The sequence below is a fragment of the Pleurodeles waltl genome, chromosome 4_1 (genome assembly GCF_031143425.1).
Source record: "Pleurodeles waltl isolate 20211129_DDA chromosome 4_1, aPleWal1.hap1.20221129, whole genome shotgun sequence".
Classification (NCBI taxonomy): Eukaryota; Metazoa; Chordata; class Amphibia; order Caudata; family Salamandridae; genus Pleurodeles; species Pleurodeles waltl.
The window spans coordinates 416,062,284-416,080,093 of record NC_090442.1 but is presented as its reverse complement, the minus strand read 5'-3'; positions in this window follow the sequence as shown (position 1 = coordinate 416,080,093).

Genomic DNA, 17,810 nt, shown 5'->3' with positions numbered 1-17,810 from the left:
AATTTGTTGTAAAGGCATGCATGGTAACGGCATGTGTGGTAAAAACGCCTTTTTATTGTTGTGACCTCTCTCTTATGGCATGCATGGTTCAGGCATGCGTGATTCTATCATTACAACCCTTCTCTATGCTTTTTAACTCAGCAAGACTTCAAATGCCCCATTATTTACAAATGGCATTAACTTTACAGACACCATTGAATGACACTGGCTACCAAAAGCCTCATGATCCCACATAAATGATGGACTTGTCAAACTCCCACCTTCCTGCCCTATAACATTAGGGCCCTCATCACAAGTGGCTGGCCGGATGAGCCGTCCGCCAAACTCGAAGGGAGGATGCCACTGTCATATTGATGGCACCCACCCCCATTGTATTACAATGTTCCCGCGGGCTGTCCGGCGGGAACATTGTATTACAACATTCCTGCCAGGCTGACTGGTGGGGACAGTGCTACGATATTGGCCTTGGCTCCTTTAAGGAGGCGCTTTGCTCCACTAGCGTAAAAAATGCCGCTAGTGGAGCAAAGTGCAAGGAGGCCCATTGATTGGTTTTGAGCAGGCATTACAAATGAGGCCAAATATGGCGCAATGAAATCTTGTAGCTCTTTTTTTTGCGGGCCTCCTAATGCCCCTGTGCATACATTATGTCTGGCACAGGCATAATGAGGCGCAGTGGGTTACAAAGTGAAGCAATGTGTGCATTGTGCCACTTTGTAAATATGGTGCAGCAATTTTCGTCTCATTGAGCCACATTAGCGTAAAAAAATGGCACTAATGTGACGCAAGAAGGTGCTAGGGTACTGTAAATCTGGCCCAGAAAGTCTGGCAGTGAGGGGCTGATTGGCGTACAGAAGCCAAGAAGCCTTCCCACCTGGATGAGTGATCACTGTGTGTCATACTCAAGGTGGGGTGACCTCTGTGGGTCCTTAACTTATTTTGATACCAAGACTGCCCTGCCCCCCCCCCCCAAACTAGTGAAAGCAAGAGACAACAGGAACAGAGCACAAGACTGGAAAGCTCGGAGAGGGCCTGCCCTCTCGAAAGCCCGGCTGAGATTCCTGGGGCCATATTACAGTAAGTGTGCTCGGGCACAACAAATGTATACCCACTTTGTGTGAACCTGGGGTACTTTGGCACTACAGAAGATGCTGCAGACACTTTTGTTGCCCCTCTGTAATATTGATAGCGCTAGGGCACATAGCACCAGTGCTATCTGAAGAGGGCATTCCCTCATTTACATGGCACTAAGGGAGGCATGGTCCCATGCAAAAGAGGGAATCTCTTTGCCCTCTCCTGTCCTGGGGTGCACTGAATATGCACCATAAAAAGGTCCAGTCACTCACTGCATCTGCCTGCAGAGGAATATCTATTCCCTCTTCAAAGTGCAGGCGGGTTGCATCCTGCAATATGACACATAGAGCGACTTTGAAGTAACCGCTCAGCATTTCACTTCACTGCTTGCTCCCAGGGCAGCACGAGATTGGGGCTGCCCTGAGGGCAGCACATTCTCTGTAATAGGGCGCACTTTTTCTGTTTGCTTATAGTGCACCTATTTAGGTGGCACAAACAGGAAACGTGCACCCTGTGTGTAATAAGGGCCCTTACAGATGGCCTGGGGCAATAGTGCACCCAAATTTAATAAATCCATACAAGACAATAGGGAGGCATGCCAGATGGCGAATATTGCAGCTCGGGCAGAGGTGGGGGCGGGGGAAACATGGATTTCGAAGCCCACACAGAGAAGTTATTGGTTGTGATAATGTCCGTAGACCTCCACAGTCGTAATGAGGCCCTTAGGCCCATATTTACACTTTTTTTAGCGCCGGATTTGCACCGCTTTTTGACGCAAAAGCGGCGCAAACTTACAAAATACAATTGTACTTTGGGGTGATTATTTTTTTCTTTTCCAGAAACAAACTGCCACATTGGATGAAACTTAAAAGAAGACAAAAGAAGTCCATAAGGTTAAACACACTCGAGATTTTGTGCAGAACAGAAGAAATAGATAACATTGTACTCAAACTCTCTAAGAGGAATCTCACCAAGATTAAAGTGGAAATTCTTCAAAAAGACTAATCTTTCGCTGCTTCAAATGACATCGTGTGCCTAACACCAAAACATATTCGCATCAATTTATCAGAAAATTAAAACTTAAAAAGCTTTTTTGCCAATGTTCCAGAGAATGCCTCTCTATCTGCAGCCGATGGCTATGAGTGTTGCTCCCTCTTGACGTTGCTGGGACCAAAATGGTCTGGTGTGTCTTCTATGGTCCTCCGTGACATCTCGAGTAGACAGGCACAACAGTCGCTAACAGTCTTCTTGGAATGAAAGAAGCAGCAGGTGTCGCAGTCAGCCTTGTTGTGTTCCGGCAACAGACACAAAGTACAGACTTGATGTAGTCGGTCCGATGGTATTTTGCATGGCAACAAGGACATTAGCAAAAAGGGTCAGTTCCATCACCATTGAAGCATGGTGGAAAGATGCGACAGAGACAGGAGTAGGCCTGATGGGTGAAGCCCAGGAGGGGCCGCAGTCAATATGAACCCAGCTCGATTGAAGTATTCAAACCTCAGACCGCAAAGGAAATTAGAGGAATGTAATGGAAGAACAATACCGATGGAGGGAAGGTACCATGTGAACCAAAAACAGCACAGCGCCGGTGTCAAACCGGAGCACATGTACAAACCTGATGGCAGACGGAAAACAATCTAACAATGGAGTCAGTGCCAATGTGCATTATCACCAAGAAGAAGAGTCACTACCTTGTGACTCGAAGACTTCTTTGAAGAAAAACAACTTGCACACATCTGGGCCCAACACTGGATGGCAGGAGTATGCACAGCATGTGTATCTACAGCTATACATGCCTCAAACACATAGGTACTCATTACAAGTTTGGTGGCCCGAGGACCGCCACGGTGAAGGTTGCACCGCCGAAGGCACGGCAGAGAAGACCGCCATATTATGAGCATGGCGGCGTTCCCAAGGGGACACAGCCAATAGACCGCCAGTACCGGCAGTGCGGACGGACTGCTGCGGCTGGCGGCAGGTATCTCCAGTCCTGCGGCGACCATGTTACCACCAAGCATGATAGGAGGTTACACACCCCCAGGATTTCCGGGATATCCAGGATATCATACACACAAAAAAACACACATACCAAACTGCACTCATACAACACATCCATCACGAAGGAAAGGCAGGACAAGTATGTCTCCACCGAGACCAGCAGGTGGTTGGCCCATATCTATTAGAAAGACAGCTATACAATTTACAAAAAATTTACAAATAGGGCCAACTGGGTAGTCTAAATAGTGCAAGTGCCACCAGGCACATATGGCGCTTGGAATGCCCCAAATTGATTCCTGACTGCAAAGTGGCCTCCACATGGTAGGGACATCAAGGGAGCAGGCACCTCAGGGGTGATGGGGTGGTGGTCGAGGGGGGGGGGTTTGGCTTTGAGGGGGGTCCTTGGGTTTGCCCTTGGGTTTGGGGGGGGTGGTTTGTGCTTGGCTTTCACCTTAGTTTTTGGCTCCTTAGGTTTGCCCTTGGGAGGGGGGAGCTTGGGTTTGGGGTGTTGATTTTTTGACAGGGGGAGGGGCATGGGCAACATCGGGGGGAACAAGGGAGGACTGGGAGGTGGAAGGGCTGGGGTCAGGGAGGGACACAGTGAGTTTTGGGGAATCACGGGTGGGAGAGTGGTAGGGAAGAGGGAAAATTCATATAGAAACCTTTTTTTAGGGAGTGGGTGGAAGGCATGTGTGTGCTGGGTGTGTGACTGCTGGTGTGTAGGTGTATTGGGAGGAGGGGGGAGGATGTGCAGGGAGATGCCATGCTGAATGGGTGACTGTCTGTTGGGGTGGTGCCTGCAGGTAAGGTGGATGTGCTCCATGTGGGGGTGTTGGCAGTTGTGGTGAGTGCGCATGTGGTAAATGGGGTGGATGTATGTGGGTCTGGAAGTGTGGTGACTGTGGATATGACGGGACTAGTGGCTGGATCAGGGAGTGTTGGGGTTGTGCCAGTAGGTGAGTGGTGTAATGTCTGTGAAGGAGGGGGTGGTGTGGGGGTCAGTGTAGGGAGTGGATGTTGTTGTTTGTGCAGGTGGATGCCACAGGCCTGTGTGCATGCCAGTGGTGGGTCTTGTGGTGCTTGTCACTGCGAACCGTGTCTGTTGAGGTGGATGAATGGCAGTCTGTCTGTGTGCTCTTGATGGGTGTGCGAAGAAGGGTATGGGTATGGGTATGGGCAGAGGTAGCTGGAGGGGGGATGGAAGAAGAAGGGACACTGGCTGCTGTCAGCAAGGAGGCCGGAGCCTGAAAGGATTTTTGCAGGCTAGACAGGGCACTGTGAATGCCTCCCAGGAATGCATTGCTCTGCTGTACCTGAGCTGCCACTCCCTGGATGGCATTCACAATGGTTGTCTGACCCATAGAGATGGACCTCAGGAGGTCAATAGTCTCCTCACTGAGGGCAGCAGGGCTGACTGGGTCTGGGGCAGAGGTGCCTGTGGCAAAGAAGATGCCCACCCTCTTAGGTGAATGGGAAACTGGGTGGGGAGCTACTGGGAGGGTGGTGCTAGTAATGGGGATGGTGGACACAGATGGTGCAAGGGTGGTCCCCGATGGGTCCGCCAGGAAGTGGGCCATCATCTGAATTAGTAGTACTCCGTTTTAGTAAGCCCTAGTCCACACACTGACATCTAAATGAGCAGTACTTGATCAGCCTTCATCTTAGAGCCATTAGCAATATCCCATTGTTGTGTCACAACACATCCCTGAACTCTGACTGTGAAGCATGATTGCATAGTCAGCTATCAGTCCAATACTCCAGTCCCATTGAGGCCCTTCTTACGGAAGACATGATAAGCCAGACCCACACACAGTCAATGGCAGCTACTGTACCATGCCAATGCAAACACAGTTGCAGTAGGGCGCTAACATAGATGGAATAGCAGTGACAGCTCTGATACAAAAATGAATTTGTTTGGAGCTGGTCAGACAAAATGAATAGGGTGTTGCAACAGGCCCACCCAGGTTTGGAAGTGAACTTCACTAGCACCATTGCCTTGTCACACGTACTCCATCGTTACCCTGGTAGGGTCACTGATACACATTGTCAATGTGCACCTTACAGTGTACACATTCACAGTATGCATCCACTCAATCCCATTCAAGGTTTGTCAGGTGCCAGTTTACAGTCAGTACTTACCCCCTTGTGGCTGCTGTGCTGCCCTCATGGCCCGTCCATGTCAGAGTAGTCCACCGCAAAAATGCGGGCTATTGGGGGGGGTCAGGGTCCAACAGGCACCCCTCCCTCTTTGTGGGGACATCCCCAGCTGGGCCTCTGCGATTTTCCAGGCCCAGCATCTCAGGTCCTCCAACCGCTTTCTGCAATGGGTGCTCCACCGGCTATGGACCCCCAGGGTCCGCACTTGCTGGCGATGGTCCTCCAAAGCCCCTTCTTCTGATGGGCGCTGACACAGGAGAAGAATTTGATTAGGAGTGGCACTAAATCAACTGCAGTGGCTTACATACACCACACACACACATAGCCATCCACATCTATCCAAACGGATCACACTCCATATATCCATACCGCTAGCATGCATGCACACCATGGTCGGTATGGCACTGCCACTAGCAGCGACACACCCCTATCACGCATGGCAGTGGCATGGGGTTCACCTGTTCCTCTGGTGTCCCATACAGCTGTCCATACAGGGGTATAACCCCTTCCACCGGTTTCTCCAGTTCTTCCTGGGTAAAGGTTGGGCCCCATTACCTGCAGAACGTGGCATAATGGCTCCCAGAGACAGTACACAGCAGCTCACGTAGCGGAGGTCTTACTTGCAGGAGTGTCAGGAGTCAAGTGAGATAGTTTGCAGAAAATGGCAGTCACAGACGCCGTGTACAGGACCACCACTGCCAGAGGTAATCATCATTGGCCCCAGTAACCCATTCGCAGCAATGGCAACCAATGAGAAGTTACACTGCAGTTACGACAGCCTATCGCCATGACGGCATACACCAGTGGAATTGCATCATTTCCAACTGTCCTATGCTGAAGGACAGGCGGCTGCCATTTTATGTTCAGTTAATGGGTTTATCTGAGAAATGTAAGTGCGTAATCACACTGAAATGTCCCGATTAGTGCATAGGCCCATTTATGTACATCATACACGGCCACATACATGTGGGCTACAACACATGTGTAACATGAAGTGAATATGCCCCTACATGCTGGCCCTTTGGCTGTTTTGCTACCTATATCACTGTCATATGTACATGCAAGTCCTGTGCGGGACACATATGTGCACATGACCTGCACCATCACACATGTATTGGTTGACACATGAAGGCCCAGTTATTGCCAGCACGCATGGCATTAATGACACTCTCACATACCCAATGTAGTTACTTTCACCCGTTCAGTCATGTCTGCATTGCTTAGTGTGTATCACGATATACTGGACTGATAACATGTTTGACCTACATTTCACATGAAACGATATTTCCCTCTCCATCCTAGATACCATGTAATGAGGAGAAGGACGAATGAACCAGTGTACCGTCCAATAGTCAACCTTACCACCTTGGAAGAAAGACACATTGTGCAGACCTACAGATTGAATCATGTCACTATCATGGAGCTGGAAGCTGATCTACTCCCTGCCATCCGCAATCCCAATGCCATCCCTCCCATGCTCCAAGTGTTGTTGGTGCTGCACTTCCTTGCCACAGGGTCCTTCCAGTTTACAGTGGGCTTGGCTGCAGGGATGTCACAGCCCATGTTCAGCATTGTGTTTTGGAATGTACTGGACACTTATGTCGTAGTTTGGACTCTTGCTCTGGGCAAGACTGCTGGTTAAAGGATGACAGTACTTTTGTTTGTAGGCGACTAAGCCTTTCCTACAACAAGTCGCAACTGTTGTCCCAACCTTACCGGCTCACTAGCAGCATCTCACCAGGAACACAATAGTAAAAGGTGATTTGTGGCAGCCTTTACGCATGGACTCGAGAATAAGATATCTCAGGGAGTGTCGGGGTTAAACTGAGATTACCCCTTTCTCACAGATATATCATGTCTCATACAAACACAGGAAATGACAAAGATGCAGTAAAGTTTCAATAGTTTTTATTCAATATAACGTTTGCGATAAGTTGCATGGGCTGCAATGATTAGGATAATGATAATGAATAATACAAGAAACAGTATTGTGAAGACAAGAGTCATTATTACAAAGACCCCCACTATCTTGCAATGCATAGAGAAAACATACGAGATGTAATATGCTCTAATACCCTAATATGAAAGGCCTAACCCCCTACCTAAAGGAGAGCTGGGTTTGCTAAACCTAATCTGCCAATGCCATGTCCATGAGAGGAGCCCCCAACCCTTGTTACCTTGGAATGAGGTCCCTATCTCAGACTCCGCAGGGACACGAAGACTGGGTCAGCGTCATGAAGACTGCAGCATTGATATCAGCGATGGTGGCGATGCCCTCTGGTCAGAATCCCTCTGATTATCTGTCTAAAGTGCGATGTATTTATACAGATCTACAAGTACCCCTGACGTAGGTGTGTTCCCAAACAATAGATAACAGAGATGCGTGGGACTGCAATTAATATAAACAATCCCTTGAAAGTATAGAGAGGGAAAATCCCTAAGTGTGAACACCTACTGTTTGTTTGTCTTTGTTGCTTGATCTTGACTCCTTAATGCGGTGACACTGATAATGTAACTCATAACAAGTGGCCTAACTATAAACAAGGCAGCCATCTTAGAAGAAATAAATAATTAAATGTGCCAAGACTGAGCAAGCTAAGTAGGTTAAAAGTCACTAGGTGACGGGGGTACGAGTCTGCAAGCCAAAGGCTAAGCTAACTCCTGTTATCCCATTAAAACAAAGTAGGATTCACTACACCCTCCCCATTGCCGTAACAGGTATGACGAAGGTATAGGAACCCAAATGCTAAAATTGCTCTGAACTAAAAGCTAAAAGCATAAAAAATCAGCTAAAAAAAATCTTTAAAATGTGTTAAAAAGATAATAAAAACAATGTCACTAAAACACATACAGAGATGTTAACCCCTTCTGTGCCACGAACGTAACGGTTACGTCCCGCGGCACAGTGCTCCTGTGCCAAGGACGTAACCATTACGTCCTCGGCACGGAGCCCGGCTCCCTCCGTGGGGTCTCCCCCCCACCCCCCCAAGGCGGGGATGGAAGGGGAAGACCTTTCCCTTCCACCCCCACCAATCCCGCCCCCCCACACCCCAGTAATGACGTCAGCGTGCGATCGCGCACTGACTTCATTACCCAGTGCCGGTCGCACTGGAAGCCATTTGCTTCCAGTGGGATCACGGAGGCTTTTCCTTTCCCCCGGTGTCTCTTTGAGCATTCCTGCTGCCCGATCGCATTGCGATCGGCAGCAGGAATGCCCACTAGAACGCCAGGAATTTTTTAAAATATGTTTATTTATGTGGGAGGTGTCCCCTTGGGCAAGGGGCACCCCCCCAAGGGGGGCATTGAACTGTTGGCCATTTCTGGTCCCCTTGTGGGCAGATGAGCCTATTTTTTTTTTTTAGGCCCATCTGCCCCCAAGGGGGGCAGAAGCCTCTTAGACACCAGGGATAGTGTGTGTTAGTAGGGGGGGGGCCCTTGGGCAAGGGTCACCCCCCCCCTTTGGGGGCACGTGTACCAAGGCCATTTCTGCCCCCCTTGGGGACAGATCAGCCTATTATTTTTAGGCTGATCTGCCCCCAAGAGGGACAGAAACCACTAGAACGCCAGGTTTTTAAAAGAAATATGTTTATTTATGTGGGGGCGTCCTCTTGGGCAAGGGGCACCCCCCCAAGGGGGCATTGAACTGTTGGCCATTTCTGCCCCTCTGGGGGGCAGATGGGCCTATTTCTTTTAGGCCCATCTGCCCCCAAGGGGGGCAGAATCCACGTAGGCACCAGGGATAGTGTGTGGTTTGTTTTTTGTTTGGGGGTGGGCCCTTGGGGACACACTACTAAAGGTATTTTCTGCCCTCCTTGGGGCAGATAGGCCTATTTTTTAGTAGGCCCATCTACCCCTATGACAGAATCCACTTAGGCACCAATTTCTAAATGCTTGATGGTGGGATGTTTGTCAACTGACGAAGTATTTGCATTTGTGATAATTTTTTTCCTCCTTTTTGTTCTACTTCAAAGCTTTTGCTTTCTTTGCTGTGGCCCCTTGCGGTTTTGGCGGTGGTTGACCTGCGGTTTGCATAGTTGCATGTTTTAGGTAAGTAAAAACAATTTACTCCAAAGGAGTATTGTTGCCATTCATGAATGACATGTTTGTAGGTGGTGTACTAAATGCAGGTTTGTGTGAAATTGTCCTTAGATTTGTGCACAATGATATTTGTGTTGTCTTATTTCTAATTTGCTTTTCTTTCTTTCTTTTTAGTGGGATATCATTGGTGATTGCTGTGTCTGTGCAGAGTAGTTGCTGGTGATTCAAGCTTTTTCATGCAAGTGAGTGGTATAGTTTTTGAGTTTATAACTCTTACTAATAAAGCTACACTTTATTACTTATCTGACACAGTGCTGGTTGTTGGTGGTGCATTTGTTCAATTAATTTTAGTAGGAAAGATCATGGCTAGCCGCAGGATGACCGCTCAGCAGGTGGTTGGTATGCTTTTTGAGTCATTGTCTGATCATGATTATGAGATGGACTCTGCATCTGAGGCAGAGGAGCAAGTGAGGGATTCTGGCAGTGAAGTTTCTGACGGAGAGGAATCTTATGATGAGGAAGCCACACTCAGTGCAGATGAAGGGCCTGTTTCAGAAGAGGACACTGATGTGCCATTAGTGCAGCAACCTGGGGCTGAAAGGTTTCCCGTTAGAAGACCTGAACTCTGGGTTGCCCCAACCATGGAGCAGACAGAATTGCCTGCCTTTACTGGTCTCCTGGGGTGTAGAGTCAATACTAAGAACTTTTTGCCTGTCAATTTCTTTGAGTTATTTGTGGATGATGTGTTTTTGGAAGAGATTGTTGAGTAGACTAATTTGTATGCGGGCAGTATTTGAGGGACAACACTGCTAGACTTAGGCCGCACTCTAGAGCTGCCCAGTGGATTCTCACAAATTTGGAGGAGATGAAAAGGTTTTTAGGTTTGACTCTTTTGAAGGGGTTGATAAGGAAGCCGTCGTTGGCTTCTTATTGGTCTACTAGTCCCTTGATGGCAACAGCTATATTTCCTGCAACAATGAGTCGTAATCGGTATTTGCTTCTTCTTAGGATGCTGCATTTTATTGACAACGCATTAGCCTTGCCACGAGATCACCCTGATTCTGACCGTCTTTTTAAGATTAGGCCTGTCCTTGATCATTTTGTAGATCGGTTTTCAGAGGTCTATGTTCCAGGCAAAGAAATAGCTGTGGACGAGTCTTTGGTCCCCTTCAAGGGTCGTTTGGTTTTTAGGCAGTACATTCCTAGCAAGAGGGCACGATCTGGAATTAAATTGTATATGCTGTCTGAAAGTAGTACAGGATATGTGTATAATTTCCGTGTCTACACTGGTAGGGATTCCAGTATTGACCCACCTGGTTGTCCTCCCACTTTTGGAGTTACTGAGAAAATTGTGTGGGAACTTGGTAGACGACTGTTCAACAAAGGTCACCATTTGTATGTAGATAACTTTTACACTGGAGTGCAGTTGTTCAAGGAATTGTTTAGAGTGGACACTGTTGCTTGTGGCACAATTCGTTGTAACCGGAAAGGCTATCCAAGGGAGCTTGTCTGTAAAAAACTTGAGAGGGGACAGTGCAGTGCCTTGCGGAATGATGAGCTGCTAGCTTTGAAGTTTTCAGACAGGAGGGATGTCTACATGCTAAGTACCATCCATGATGAGAGTACTTTCCCCATGACTGTTTGGGGCCAGGTTGCTGAAGTGCGCAAACCTGTGTGCATTTTAGATTATAATAAGCACATGGGAGGTATAGATAGAGTTGATCAGAGGTTGGAACCTTATACTGCTATTCGTAAGTCTTACGTTTGGTATAAGAAGTTAGCAATTCACCTCTTCCACTTAGCAACTTTTAATGCTTTTATTGTGTTTAAGGATAGGTCTCCAGAGTCAAAGATGACATTTGTGAAATTTCAGGAGTCAGTGATAGAGAGCCTTATTGTGGTGGAACAGGCCAGAGTTCCTAGAGAAGCAGTGGTGGAGGATGTGGCTAGATTGAAAGATCACCACTTTGCTGAGCACATTCCTCTCACACCCAAAAAAGACTTTCCAGCTAAGAAATGTAGAGTGTGTTTTCGAAGAGGTATCCGGAGGGAGACTCAAATGTACTGCCCAGATTGTCCTTCAAAGCCTGGGCTGTGTGTGGGTGGTTGTTTTAAGAATTACCACACCCAGAAGAATTACTGGGAACAACCAGGAGTGTAAACTCATGTCTGTTTTGTATTTTCATGTGTTCAGTTTCATGGTTAGCATTTCTGTCATGTACTTAGTTAGAGCTTTTGTGTTTGTAGTTTTGTACTTATTTCTAATTAGTTAGGGGTTTCTTTGTTTATAAAAAAAAAAAAGTGATGCCATTGTGTGTGGAGTGGGGCTTGGCTGAGGGTGTACATAGTGTACATATTGACTTTCTGTTGGATACTGCAACACACTGCCAGCCAAACACCAGTCCACACACTCCCATCAGCTGGTATGATTGTTGTATCAGTCATGTGGGCGTATGTAAGTGATGGGCCCTTGAGTGGCGCTGTCTGTCGATGTGAGTGTTGTAATGTGCTGAGCCCGTGGCTGGCGGTGTGAATGGTCTTGTGCATGTCATGTATGAAAGGTGTGTGAATGGACTGTAAAGCGGTTGGTGCCTTGTCGCGGCTTTACAGCTCACAAGCTGTGAGTCATTGGTTCAGTTTTTTGCCTTTCAGTTATTAACAGTGCATTTCATTTTTGTGAAATCTCTTGTTAATAAAATTTGATCCACTGAACCATCACTCACCCTCGTGCCAAATCCAACCAGTATGTGTGGTCAAAATGACAAAACCTGCTCCGCTGTAATCAGGCGTCGCAGCACACCTGTGACACGCTAGGTGCCTCGGGTGGGGCCCCAATGATGAAGCATGCCACCAACTTGGTTGGTGGGTGAGGGGTCTTTTTCACATAACCTAAGTGCGGTTTTTTTCACAATTTTAGTGTTTGTCACATCACAGATGTATGTGGACACATCAAAATGATATATTACAAAACTACCTGTGTTTGGGGGGGAAAGGGGCACCTATGTTTTTGGTCCTGGGTGCGGCCTTCATCTAGGGAAACCTACCAAACCCAGACATTTTTTAAAACTAGACACCCCAAGGAGTCCAGGGAGGTGTGGCTTGCGTGGATCCCCCAACATTTTCTTACCCAGACTCCTCTGCAAACCTCAAAATTTTCTTAAAAAAGCATATTTTCCTGACTTTAGTTTGTACGATCACCGCTCCAGCACAAAATTCCTACTCCCCAGCGTTCCCCTCAGTCTCCCAAGTAAAATGACACCTCACTTGTGTGGGTCCCCAAAGCAGAGTCAGCCTAAAGATGTATAAAAGAAGAATATGTCCTTATCAACTCGCTGAGCTATCCCCTCTATCTCTAAACGTTTTGGGCCTTATTCTGTTACAGGCACCTGGCCCACCCACACAAGTGAGGTATCATTTTTACCGGGAGATTTGGGGGAACGCTGGGTGGAAGGAGATTTGTGGCTCCTCTCAGATTCCAGAACTTTCTGTCACCGAAATGTGAGATGATTTGTTTTTTTAGCCAAATTTTGAGGTTTGCAAAGGATTCTGGGTAACAGAACCTGGTCAGAACACCACAAGTCACCCCATCTTGGATTCCCCTAATTCTCTAGTTTTCAAAAATGCACAGGTTTGGTAGGTTTCCCTAGGTGCCGGCTGAGCTAGAGGCCAAAATTTACAGGTAGGCACTTTGCAAAAAACACCTCTGTTTTCTGTGAAAAAATGGGATGTGTCCACGTTGTGTTTTGGGGCATTTCCTGTCGCGGGCGCTAGGCCACCCACACAGTGAGATATCATTTTTATCAGGAGACTTGGGGGAGCACTGGGTGGAAGGAAATTTGTGGCTCCTCTCAGATTCCAGAACTTTCTGTCACCGAAATGTGAGGAAAATGTGTTTTTTTAACCAAATTTTGAGGTTTGCAAAGGATTCTGGGTAACAGAAGCTGGTCAGAGCCCCACAAGTCACCCCATCTTGGATTCCGTAGGTCTCTAGTTTAAAAAAATGCACAGGTTTGGTAGGTTTCCCTAGGTGCCGGCTGAGCTAGAGGCCAAAATCTACAGGTAGGCACTTTGCAAAAAACACCTCTGTTTTCTGTCAAAAAATGGGATGTGTCCATGTTGTGCTTTGGGGCACTTCCTGACGCGGGCGCTAGGTCTACCCACACAAGTGAGGTATCATTTTTATCGGGAGACTTGGGGGAACGCTGGTGGAAGGAAATTTGTGGCTCCTCTCAGATTCCAGAACTTTCTGTTACCGAAATGTGAGGAAAATGTGTTTTTTAGCCAAATTTTGAGGTTTGCAAAGGATTCTGGGTAACAGAACCTGGTCAGAACCCCACAAGTCACCCCATCTTGGATTCCCCTAGGTCTCTAGTTTTCAAAAATGCACAGGTTTGGTAGGTTTCCCTAGGTGCCGGCTGAGCTCGAGGCCAAACTCTACAGGTAGGCACTTTGCAAAAAACACCTCTGTTTTCTGTCAAAAAATGGGATATGTCCACGTTGTGCTTTGGGGCATTGCCTGTCGCGGGCGCTAGGTCTACCCACACAAGTGAGGTACCATTTTTATCGGGAGACTTGGGGGAACATAGAATAGCAAAACAAGTGTTATTGCCCCTTGTCTTTCTCTACATTGTTTCCTTCCAAATATAAGAGAGTGTGTAAAAAAGACATCTATTTGAGAAATGCCCTGTAATTCACATGCTAGTATGGGCACCCCAGAATTCAGAGATGTGCAAATAACCACTGCTCCTCAACACCTTATCTTGTGCCCATTTTGGAAATACAAAGGTTTTCTTGATAGCTATTTTTTACTCTTTATATTTGAGCAAATTAATTGCTGTATACCCGGTATAGAATGAAAACCCACTGCAGGGTGCAGCTCATTTATTGGCTCTGGGTATCTAGAGTTCTTGATGAACCTACAAGTCCTATATATCTCTGCAACCAGAGGAGTCCGGCAGATGTAACGGTATATTGCTTTAAAAAATCTGACATTGCAGGAAAAAGTTATAGAGTAAAACGTAGAGAAAAATTGCAGTTATTTTCACCTCAATTTCAATATATTTTTTTTCAGTTGTTATTTTCTGTAGGAAACCGTTGTAGGATCTACACCAATTACCCCTTGCTGAATTCAGAATTTTGTCTACTTTTCAGAAATGTTTCGGTTTCTGGAATCCAGCATTGGTTTCACACCCATTTCTGTCACTGACTGGAAGGAGGCTGAAAGCACAAAATTTTTTAAAAATGAGGTATGTCCCAGTAAAATACTAAAATTGGGTTGAAAAATTGGGTTTTCTGATTCAAGTGTGCCTGTTCCTGAAAGCTGGGAAGCTGGTGATTTTAGCACCACAAAACCTTTGTTGATGCCATTTTCAGGGAAAACACCACAAGCCTTCTTCTGCAGCCCCTTTTTCCCATTTTTTTTTTTTAAAAAATGAAATTTTCTCTGTATTTTGGCTAATTTCCTGGCCTCCTTTTGGGGAACCAACAAAGCCTGGGTACCTCTAGAATCCCTAGGATGTTGGAAAAAAATTACGCAAATTTGGCGTGGGTAGCTTATGTGAACAAAATGTTATGAGGGTCTAAGCGCGAACTGCCCCAAATAGCCAAAAAAAGGCTCGGCACAGGAGGGGGAAAAGGCCTGGCAGCGAAGGGGTTAATGTAAACCATGACAAGCACAGCGTGCCAAAGCAAGGCAATTGAAGTGCACAATTTTCAAACGGAATGGCAAGTCAAATCATCAAATTGTGTGCTGTACGCATGATCTTGAAGAGTGTCATTGAAGTCACCAACCAAGGACCTCAAAAATTAGTCAACATCATCTGAGAGCTGGGCGGACAAACGGATCCACAGAGAGGTAGTGAGCAGTATTTCATGGTGTAACGTTATCATTTGCAGTGTCCTTATCCGTGGTAGATCTCAAAACGGAAGGCTCATAGGTGGCCTCGTGGAGCAACCTCAGTCTCAAGGGGCCTGACCGTGTATGAACCCTCATTGGGGACATCAGCAGTGCGTGGTCCACATGAGATGTTGGTGCAACAGCAAGACAAACCATAGGCAGATGTTCAAAGACACACCAGATACAGCGGAAGACCGGTTGTATGCACCAGAGAAGGGGCCGAAATGACAACGCCCAGTCATGCTCCAATTCCACCAGCAAGGGTTCACCGAAGATCCGAACCATGCGCTCACGGCACAGTGGAGTTGGTGGGAGCAGCTCCCTTGCTCTGCGTTGCTGGAAAGAAACAACCACTGTGAATCAGAAGAAATAGCAGTAGTAGTCCGCCAATCAAAGCCAAAATAATTGGAAAGCCACCAAACACACTTGAAAAGAGCGAGTGGATGGCTGACGGGATGACTCCGAAGACAGTCTGGAAGATGGATACGAAACCAGACCCGACAGCCTTAAAGACGTGAACAATTCCAGTAGTGCTTGAAGCATTGAATATTCTGGATACCAGTTCTCCAAAGTGCTTGGGGAAGTTGGTATTTAATAGAGATTGTATCTCAGCTGATGCTCTCGCAATCTGGAGAGCATACGTCTCTTTTGCGGATGTCAACGCGACCTGTTTTTGAAACAATAGCTCCTTTAGCCTGCTCAGCTTGTCATAGTTCACATTAATAGTATCTATGTGTGGCCACATATCAGATACTTTTATCTCTCGTGTGGGGGGGGGAACAAAACATGTCCACAACACGTAACAACCTTCGAGACTGAGATTGTGTAGGTAATTCCTGGTTGCATGCCGCAACTGCTTTGATTGTTCAGTACCACATAACTTCCATTGAAAAGTACATGAAATACTGGGCAAATCAAAGGGATTGGAGTACCCCTCAACAAACAGGCCAAATTTGCGACCCCCGTATTGCAAAGACCGTGAAGAGACACCTGCTTGCATATCATGGAATGACGAACAGCAGTCTCACATTCGCTTCCGATAAGAAAGACCTCTGTTTCGCCGTTCATACATTTGTAGTCAAAGGACAACTCCCACTCTTCCTTAATATAGCTATCTCCTAGTTGCTTGTACCTTCCCACTGCAAGATGTTTCAGGCAGCTCGAGAAACGAAAGGTCGAAATCAGTAAATTAATTATGCCATGTCAGAGCCAGATTGTTGAAGGACTCTCTGCTACCTTGAAGGGAAACTTATCTAACTTTTCTACCCGAAGCATGGTGAAACTAGCCTCCCTTTTAGCCATTGTCTGCTGTTCCTTGGAAAAATTAAAAGCAGTGAAGAATTCACTCCTGTTAATATACTTCCATGGAATGCAGCCATTTTTCAGTGTCTGGAGAGTCCAACCCAGCTGCATGATGGAACGTAGCTGTGTTTGCCCATGATATAACCGGGACAGGTCTGTCTGGTATTGATATCAATAGCAGACAACACTATATTTGATAATTAATAAATCCTGTTGGACAGTGTATTCATGGCGTTATCGACAACTGCTAATGGTTTTTTTAATTTTCTTTATCCAATTGCCTTAAACGCGGAGCAGCCTCAATCTGGGAAAGTTTCCAAATTTCATTATACATAGCATATAAAAACCTCTTTGATCGTTCGTTCCTAGGACCCAGCAGAAAATCCTGCAAGTTTATATCTTCAGAAAGAGTATTAAGGTGTTTCTTAACTGCGGCTAACGTGTTGGTCTGTACCCATTGCTGGCACAGCTTACCCAAACTGTATGTCGTAACTATACCTGTATGTTGACCCAATACAAAGCAAGGCTCTGGTCTGTTAATTGAGAAACCCCCTGAAGAGTTAAAAAAACGCGCTCAACACTTATTAGTGTCAGTGGGCCAGATTAACCAACCAATGGGACTAGAAAGTGAAGAATTATAAGTACCAGCCTTAACCATTGCATTAAGCTTGTCCTCGGTGATATTGAGGAAGTATCGCCAATCTTTAAACCTCGCCGGGGTGGGGATACTGGGCGTGTTCCAATCTTTAATTTTTGCTAACCCCAAACAGGATGTCTGCTGAATTGTGTAATTTGAGAAAATCATTTGTACAGGAATCAGGCATGCTCGGAATAAAGCCTCCCTACCCTGTATCTGCCAATCTTGCGTTCCCCATACACTTTTCAAATCAATAGCGCTCTTCCAATATTCGTAACCGTCAACTGTGAGCCGGGAAACAAAGGGGTCTGAATAAATCAGTTTTGTATCAGTTAGCAAAATTTTCCTAATTTGTGCCAGAGGTATTTTAAAATAATATGACTCTGCTTTTCTTGTGTCATGCCCAGAAAAGTATGTAAATTTATCACTATAATACTTCGGGCTCCCCACCGGTGGTGTAGAACAGTGTTCCCACTGTGTGTAGTTTAATATTGGCCTGTATCTAGTGGCTCGGTGTAGGTAGTAATGTCCCCAATTGTTATAGCAGAACATTTCCCCATAATTTATTGTATGTTCATATACATCATCACTTTCAAAAGCGGAATAGTCCTTCATTTCAGTTAGCATGGAATCAACTGTTTGGACATCCCTATCATCAGACACAACATCAGGTGTAATTACATCAGTCATTGAAATTTTGAACACGTATGG